Source organism: Harpegnathos saltator, unplaced genomic scaffold, assembly GCF_003227715.2.
Source record: "Harpegnathos saltator strain DR-91 unplaced genomic scaffold, Hsal_v8.6 scaffold87, whole genome shotgun sequence".
Taxonomy (NCBI): Eukaryota; Metazoa; Arthropoda; class Insecta; order Hymenoptera; family Formicidae; genus Harpegnathos; species Harpegnathos saltator.
The window spans coordinates 285,361-294,761 of NW_020230714.1; positions in this window are offsets into that span (position 1 = coordinate 285,361).

Below are 9,401 nucleotides of genomic sequence, written 5' to 3' on the forward strand. Positions count from 1 at the left end.
GGCCATTGCGCGTAATGACAGCCTCTCCTGCGTTTCGCCCCGGGCTCGTCCGCGCGCTCTCTATCCCCCTTTTTATTTTTTTCGCCAAAAGGTAATCCCAATCGAGAACGATGATTGAATTATTAATTGGAATGACGGCGTGGCTGGGGTCCACAACGCGTGCTGCCGCGTATCCGCCCGCCCATTCTTCTCTCTCTCTCTCGTCTCTCTCTCTCTCCACGCGCGCGCGGCGCAGCGATGAGACGGTTGCTCATCGGCAATAATTCGCCGGGCTCGCGCAGCTGCTAGTGCCTTTAATGCGGTTCGAAAAATGTATCGACAACGATAAACGGCAAGAATAAATTTCTCCTCTTTCCCGTCTTTTACTGCAAAGCAACACAGCAGCCACGCCAAAAGGCAGGCGCGCCGCGCCGCGCCCGCCTGCTTTGCTAACGCTTGCCCGCCGTACACGAAAATAGATTTCGTTTTAAATTTCCGGGGCTGCACGTTACGAATCATTCCAATTAAAATTTATCAGCGCAACCACCCGCGATGAATGATTCCGTGTACCGATATTATCTTTCGCATTGTTATATAATTATTACAACGTTGCAGTTCCACGCTGCGGACGGATCGAGGATATCGCTATCGGACGCAGGGATCCGAAAACAGAAGGCGACACTCCTCCTCCCTGTCGTCCCCCCCCGCCGCCCTTCTCCCGCGGCCTTTCATCCCGCATCGACAGCACCAGGTTTCACCGTATATTCAGCGGCGTCAACAGCGAATTTCGCCGTGTACAATTCGACAGCTGCCATGCCGGTCTTCGTCGGCTCCGCGTCAACTTGTCTTTTTCGCATCGACTTGAAACTAGCGACGACCGCCAGCCGCCGCCGCCTCTCCGCTGGAACCGACCAGGAAAAGAGAGGAAGGAGAGAGGAGCGGCAGAAGAGAGAGAGAAGAGAGAGAGAGAGAGAAGAGAGAGAGAGAGAGAGAGAGAGAAAGAAAAAAACAAAACGAGAGGCGGGGAAATGACTGCGCCGGAGAGAACGAGGGTTTTGTCTCATCTCGTCGACGGCCTTGAATGACTCGCCCCTACGGAATTTGATCGACCACCGGTCAACAGTAGACCGGACTTCAAAACGGCACACCGTGTGCGCGCCGCCTCACCGCCGCCGCCGCCGCCGCCGCAGAGTTTGTTCCCCGAGCGGTCAGACGTTTCGCTTCGAGTCCATCTCTCCGGCCGAGGTGGACAGAGAAGAAGGAGTTACGAGGTGGAAGAAGCGGCGGCGGGGCGATTCCCCGTCTCCAGGGAATAGTCGGGAACGGGGCGCGGCTGGCCGGAAGTAAACTCGGAAAGTGTCAGAACGGATAATCGACGCTGGCAACGTGGATGTGTGTAGGCAGTGAGCAGACGTGGTTCCACTTTCGCCTCCAACTCTCCTCGCGTTGGCTTCCCGTCATCCTGTTCCTTCTCCCGCCCGTCCCACCCCGCCGCCGCGCTCGCCCTCTGTGTTCTACCTCTGCACCTCCGCTAATGCAAGACCACCGGGGTTGTATTAAATCCGTTCGTTATCACGACCGCCCGGCGAGGACGGTCCGTCGTGGCGCGAGCCGTCACGTAAATGCCATGCTCCTACGTGTTCTATGTGTGTGTGTCTGTGTGTGTACGTGTATGTGTGTGTATGTCAATGTGTGTCGAGGGTTCGCAACGAATCACCGGTCGCATAATTGCTAGAGGACAATTTGTATCGCCTGTACCGAATTTTTACAAGCATATATTTTTCTTCAACGTCGAGTCTTATAGCAGCAGAGATTATCTCTCGAAGTTCAGGCAATCTTGAACATGCGACTCTTCAACTTTGCGAACGAAATTGGATTGATTAATAATAATAACAATAATTTTATTATATAAAACAGACCCAAAAGCTCAACGGGAAGGGAGCCGCTGCGCGCATTGTCACGTTAATTTTCGCCCGCTAGCTCGTGCTCGCATTCAAAGAGTTCGCTTTCTCGCGAAAAGTCGAATTCGAAAAAGACAATCGGCAGAAGGAGGAGAGGAGGAGAGGCTTGGCGATTTTCGCCGTCTTCGCGGTGCGAACGGCGCGGCAAAGTTCTAGTTAAGGCGATTAAGCACCGACGCGACAGCCTCGCCCCCCTCCGCCCTCGCCTCGCCTCACCCAGCGAGCCGCGCGAAAATAGAGTGTGTATACGCGAAATGTAAATAGGAGCGGACAGAAAATAATGAATGTCGTAGAATAGTAATGAGGCAGATGCAGTTGATAAAGAGAAGATAAGAGCGGAGAAAGTACGTACCGCACGTATCTCAGGGCGACGTATACATGAGTTAACAAAGGGAGGTGCGATCAAAAATAATGCTCCTATTTATAAAAGTACAGCCACATGACGGTGTGAACTTAAAAGAGAATTTAGGAGACGTTGATTTAAGCACGCGGCTAACGTGAATTTATGCCGGCTCTGGTCGCAACGCACGACCACGTAACATTTTTATTGTCTTTCATTCCCCGGGCTGTTACTAACTTTCGTGAAACGTATTGGACCAGTCGTATCTAGGCTTTATCATTTCCTTCTCTCCAGGAAATTGAATGAAAAGTAATACCTGAACCTTGTTTGATGGCGAAGATATGTGCGTACCGGAGAAGTGTTCGTGAAAAGACTAGAGAAGAAGAAGAAGAAGGAAGATAGAAGAACAGAAAGAGCAGCAAATGAGTGCGACGAGCGAAACGAGAATCGGAGGACCATCTCGATCCGGGGAGAGATATACCTCTCTGCACGCTTCTCCCGACGTCACGCGACGACTGGCTGTGCGCGCTGTCGCCGGGGAGAGATAGGATGTGATCCGCAGGAGGGAAGCTGCTCCTCACGCGGGCCGCCCGACCGGACAATTCCAAAACAGCGAAGGGAGAAAAGGCCCTCGATTCGAAGCGGGTCCGGCGTGTTAAATCTGATAACTATAAAGATGACTCCGCGCGCGCCGATGATTGTTGGCAGAGCTAACAATGTTGGCGGCTGGCCGTTTCGCCGAGAAACAGTGACGCTATCAACGACGTAACGACGACGACGACGACGACGACGGTGATGTTGCTCTGACGCTGACGATCGATTCGCGCGCCGGATAATTTTGCGTATCGACGCACCGACTTGGCTCTTGGAAGCTAGCTAGCTGGTGTAAACGAGAACTATGACGAAGGGCGCAGGAGGAGGAGCAGGAGGAGGAGGAGGAGGAGGAACGAAGAAGAGCAGCACGGCAGAAGGAAATGAGGATAAACTCGTCGAGACTTATACGCGAGACGGTAACGAGAAGCCGAGAGCTATGCGACCTCGGCCAGTGGTCCATTTTCCGAATATTAATTCAGTCTCGTCACTTGGATCCGTCTCGTCGTCGTCGTTCGTCGTCGTCGTCTTGCCGTTTCGGTGCGAGACGAAAGCCAGTGTGCATCGAGACGGATCGAGGTCTCGCGACGCAGGATGTTAATTGCGACGCGACCACGTACGGCAGGAGCAAGCGAGGCTCCTCTTCGAATGGCTTTCATTCTCACTCTCGGCCGATTGAGCCCGACAGACGTAAGCAGAACTGCATATAATCGGAATAATTATATGGCTTCCTGCTCGCTGGCTGGAGTGTGTTTGGCGGCGGTTGTCATGGCCAACGACGACGACGACGACGACGACGACGACGCGACGACGTTCGCTCTCGCCTGTCTCGCAACGTCCGAGGAAATCGCGCGATCCGACGGGGAAGGTGGAGAGGAGCAGGAGGAGGAAGACGAAGAGGAGGTCAAAGCGGTGCTGTTGCAATTTCCTAATTACAGCGAGCCAGCCAACAAGATAAATATACCGGCGTATCGCTGGCAAGTGCAATTAATCCACGTGTATTCGCGAGATGATACATCAGCCGTCCGCAGACGGACAGTAATCCTTTAGGGATCCGTGTCGTGAGTAATGGCGAGTTTGTCGCGTCCGCGCTCTCGCGTAGCCGCGGGCGAAAATTCGCGAGCCATCCGGGGCACGGAGGGGAGGGGGGGGGTTGAGGTTCTCCGTGAAAACACACGGCGTAAACCGTTGAGCACGCCGGCACGGCTCAATTCCCGCGCTATAATGATCGACGTTGAGGGACTGCTTTCTATTTCCACGCGGGACGTCCCGCGGACTGACGCGCGAGTCTCTCATTTGTAATATTAACGCCGATGCTCTCTCCCTTCCCTCTCGCCTCTGGCTTGATAAGCTTATATATAGAAAAACAGCGGGTGATAAGTACGATGACCGCGGGCTCCGAGCAGCCCTTTGAAAAAGCGACGCTCTGCGATGCGGAGAGACAAGGGTCGCTCGTTGGCGTATCTCTCGCGACGCGCGGACGGTGCATTCGACAACTCCACGGTCGCCCTTACAAGGATCAAATGCGGCGCGAAGGAACAAGCACCTGCACACGCTCGCTTTTTTCGGCGGCGGCGGCGGCGGCGGCGGCGGAGGCCCATTGTGCCTTCTTTTCAATTGGGCTCACCTGGAAATCACCGGCCGCGCGCGGCGATAAGCATCTAACAAAATCGGCTGTCCCGCTGGGGAATTAAAAATGAGGGTGGAACGCCGCGTGCACACGGTGGCGGAGGACCGTATTATACGGCCTCGTCCTTATCACCGCGGCTTCGCATAAATCCAGCCGGAACACGCGAGAGAGTATCGCGCGCCGGATACTCTCAAGCCCCAGGATCGCGATCGCGCGTGCTCTTCCTCGATCTCGCCCCCGGCCTCCTGCGAGCCACCTCCCCTCTGGAGGGGGCAGCGGATCATATAGATAACCGATGAAATATCGCGCCGGCGGACGAGCCGAAGACTCGCCGGGAGACACGGCCGCGCCCGCCATGCTGGGAGAATGGCCGGTTTCCTTCCACGGAAATAATCCGAACACCCGCGAGCGCCACTCGCGTCGAGGACGCGATGGACGATGCGCTCCCTCAACGCCGAAAATGACTGGCACAGAGGACACCGTTCGCTTCCTCCTTCGCCTCCTCCGCCCCTCCCGGACTTCTCTCGCTCTGGGAGACCTCGCTGCTATTGCGTGGCGTCTCGGACATCGATGAATTTTTCTTTCCCGTCCTCTCACGAGCGGGAGAGAGAGAGAGAGAGAGAGAGACGAGGTGCGAGCGGTCCGTTATTAACCCGGGGCGGCCGCGCCGGAACGACCGGCATCGCTCAGCCACTCGAGAGCCGCCCGCCGCGTTCTCCCTCGACGAGTCGTCCCCATCGACTCGTCGCCGATCGCCTCCTTCTAAATACCCCCCCTCCTCCCAGCAATATAGCAGTCCCCGGTAACAAGTTTATAGGGCGGTGTCGGGTTTCTTTGAGATATCAAACGCCGCTCTCGCCACTATCCGCGACACGACCGCGCACGGGACGCGGGGGGGGGGGGAGGCGAAGGGGGTCAGCAAAGTGCCCAGCGCGATACAGCGCGAGCGGTTGATCGATTCAGAGATGATCCTTCTCTCTCTCCTCTCTCTCTCTCTCTCTCTCTCTCTCTCTCTCTCTCTTTTTCTCGACGAGACCGCGAGAGAGCTCCGTTGCGCACGGCGACACCCGCGTACGAATCGCTCTTGAGGCTGCACAGTCTTTCTTCTCTCTCTCCTCTCTCTCGGTCGACGAGTATCTCTTTCCTCTGCTTAATAGTCCAGAGAGGACGATTCAAGCGCGCGACAATATTATTATTCGCGAGTGTAAAAAGCGAAAGTGGAATCCAGCCTAACGCGGCGATTTCCGCCGATTACCGGGCGCGAGCTCCGCTCGAGTTTTCAATCGCTCGAGTTTCAATCGCGCCCAAGCCGCGCAATTAAGCGCGATCGCGTGATGCGATTATCGGTTGCGAAGAAGGACGCGGCGAAGGCGCGAACAATCCCGCGAGACCCGACGAGAGAGACGAAGAGAGTGAGCAAAGAGAGGCCCGACATTGTCCGGCCCGCGTCTAAGGAGTTTCGCAGTCGACGCGGCGCTGCGCGGCGCGCGGTGGCGTGAGTAAAAAGACTTTTTTCCAAGCCCACGAGGACGTGCTCCATAAGCGTGGCGCGACCGCGGCGGAATGATACACAACGAAGGCGCGATAAACACACAGACGCGCCGTATAATGATAAAACGTCCGGCGCGGCGGCGCAACGGGGGCCCGAGAGCGCAGCACACATGTGGAAAGCGCATCGCTAACGTAACGAGCTAACCGCGTATGATTTAAGATCGCCGGGGCCGGGGAGCGTTGCCATGTGGCTCTCGTATAAACCTATCGTCAGGAGACGTAATTTCATTTTGTCCTAATTAACGTCACGCTCACCTGGCCGCCGCGATCGCGAGAGACACGGGAGAGACTTCCCGTGTCTCTTTCTCTCCCGACTCCCTCTCCAACTCCGACCGACGAGATCCCGGTCGTTCACGAAATATTCTTCATCCCGCGATAGTCTCCTTTCGCCCCCCCCCTCCCCTCCCTCCCCGCGAAGGAGCGACGGTCTCGTCCGGCGCGAGCGAGTCGAGCTGCGGGTCGCGAGGCAACGAATCGTCGCTCGAGGGAACTGCGCGAAGAGAGTTGAAAAAGCCTGGCGAGTGACGGCGCAGGCAAGATGGTGACGATCGCTGGTGATGCGCCGACACCTGGGCTGACGACCTTCCGCCGAGGAAGAGCAATGCGGCGCGCGCGCGAGCGAGGCTCGGATTGGTCGGACTCGCCGCGGAGTTCTCGTGCCGGCGTCGCGCTTTCACGCGATCGCCCGGTCGGTCCTCCTACGCCGTCGCGACAGAAATAAACGACATGTCTGGCAATAAATATCGCGGTATTATAATTAACTAGCGGCGAGAGCGAGAGCGCGGTAACGTGTACGGACACGCGAGTCGAGCGGAACGGATACTTCGGTCTGCCGCGCGAGTCTCGCCGATCTTTGACCCGCGCGCGCGAACGCGGGCGGATAAAAAGCGCGCTCGCCGGGCTCGCTCGCGTCGATAACTCGAAACGTCGCGCCGCGGTCGCCCGGTCGCCTTCCGGCGGAATTAAGAGCGAAAGATTCGCGTGGAACGCGCTAACGAACGTGCCCCGGCAACGAACGATCTTAACGCAACAGCCGTCTCGCTCGTGAGCGCTAAAAAAAATGGCCGCGCGCTTGTTATACTTGCCGGGTGGAGCAGCGCAGGTCTGCCGGGAGCCTAGAGAATAATTGACTTATGCTGCAATTTGCTCGGCCCATTGCGGCGCAGAACAACGGAATGAATCAACGTCACTCGTCAGAAGCATTGATTCATTCCGCCGTGCGCGCGCGATGAAAGACACGGCCTGGACGCGCGAGCCGTAAATATCAATCACTCCGTGCGCGCTCGCTATCACGTCGCGCGCTCATTGGCCGACAAATGATTAGAGGACGTTTTCATATAATTACCGTCGCGGCCAGCCGACGACGACGACGACGATGACGACGGCGGCAGCGGCGGCGGCGAGAGACGCGGCTTTGGTTTGTTTAGTCTATCGCGAGAACGCGCGAAAGCGCGGAATGTGCATCTTGAGCTGCCGCTCGCGGCAAGAGGCATTGATTGATCGCACGGCCACCGAAGACAGCGGCCGAGGGATTTTCATCGGCCGGTGCGCGATCGCGCGCTAATTTCGTGGCGAACGCGCGCGCGCGCGCCGCGGCAAGTCTGAAACTCATCGGCGACAAAACCGACCGCGCACCGTTCTCTTCACGTGTGATGCGCGCACTCACACACACACACACACACACACACACATAGGCGCGCGCGCGCACACGAGATATACCAGTCACATATTGCACGTGCATCCTCCTCCCGGTGCGTTCACATCGCCTGTCACGGCGCGCGAAGAGCGGAGCGAGCGGTATAAGAGAGCGGAATGAATCGCTGCCACTCAAGGAGCAGCCGACGGATGCGGCGGATGGACTGACAAGGCCGAGTTGGAACATCGTGACGTTGAAGACGCGATGCTGATATACGCGTCCACTACCGAGATGCGCGCGCGAGCGCCGGCATATCCCGCGCGCCGTTCTCGAGTCCCCTCCCCCTCCTCTTTCTGCTTCTTCGTTTTTATCTATATAGCGCGCAGAACGTGATACACACTTATACAGACGCACTTCCTGGCCGCGTGTGCAACACGGCGAGTGGGTATTACGCGTTCCGCGTACCGCCGAACGCGAGTCACTCTCGGCTGTGCGCGCCGCGGATGATTTTACAGCGCTCTCGCGACGCCGCTATTAAAAGAAGAAGACTACTTTTCAACAGCGCTCTCGCGTGTTGCACTTTTAACCCGCAAGCGCCGCAGCGTACGAGCGAATTCCCAGTGAGCCCGACGAGCCTCACTTTTACGATCATCCCCAAACTACTCGCGCTCTACGCGCTCCGCCGGCCTCATCAGCACCTCGCCGCGGCGTCTTTCTCGCGCGATTCTCCGAGGATTGCGCGAAAAGTCGCGACAATCACGGTCGCAAAGCCCGCCTCCCCGGTCAGCCGTCGCAGCCCGGATCAGCTCGACCAAAGAAGACTCTCTGGTGTACCGGTTACGGGTCGAGTTGCACCATCGCGCATCGACGCGACGCACACAGCGCGGAACGTTAAGACGCGGCGACTCGCCCGCGCTCTTCCGCGCGAGCGAGCGAGCGAGCGGAGGATCTTGCTCTCTCCCGCGTCGAAGAAAACGATATGACGAAAGTGTCCTCGATAAATTTCCCAATCTGCAGGACGAGCCGACGAGCGAGCGAACACGCGGCGCACGTACGCGAATGTGGCCTTGTCAGTCCGTCAAGGTGCAGCAGGCAAGCATTGGCTGGTTGAGTGGCAGCGAGCGATTCCGCTCGACTATGCTCGTTCGCTCGCTCGCTCGCTCGCTCGCTCGCTCGAGCGCGCTTGCATCGTGTCAGATGAAGCGATGATAAGTGAATGTTCTGTCGATGCGTATGCACATGAGTTGTCGGCACTTACAATCGTACATACTTACTCGCCGCGACGGAGCAAAAAGAGTCGCGAGGTATTATCGAGCGTACGATGAACCCGGTCGAAATCGCTCGTGGTATTTCATGCGCGCGCGATCGCGTATATCCTCGGCCAGTTCTCTCTCTCTCTCTCTTTCTCTCTTCTCTCCTCATTATTCGACGACGAAGCGATTGGAGAAGCGCGCACACGCCTGTCGCATTCGCCTCGGCCAGCCGTCTCGACTTCGCTCTCTCTCTCTCTCTCACTCTCTCTCTCTCTCTCTCTCTCTTCTTCTCTCTCTCTCTCTCTCTCTCTCTCTCTCTCTCTCTCTCTCTCGCTCTCGAAGCTGTCGTCGTCGCCTCTTCGCTTCTACGCGGAAAGCGAAACATCGCGCGCCCTGCTATTTTCGGCCGAGCTCCTCCAACTTATCGCCAAAGCGAGTTCCTGTTCTACGTAAGCGCGCA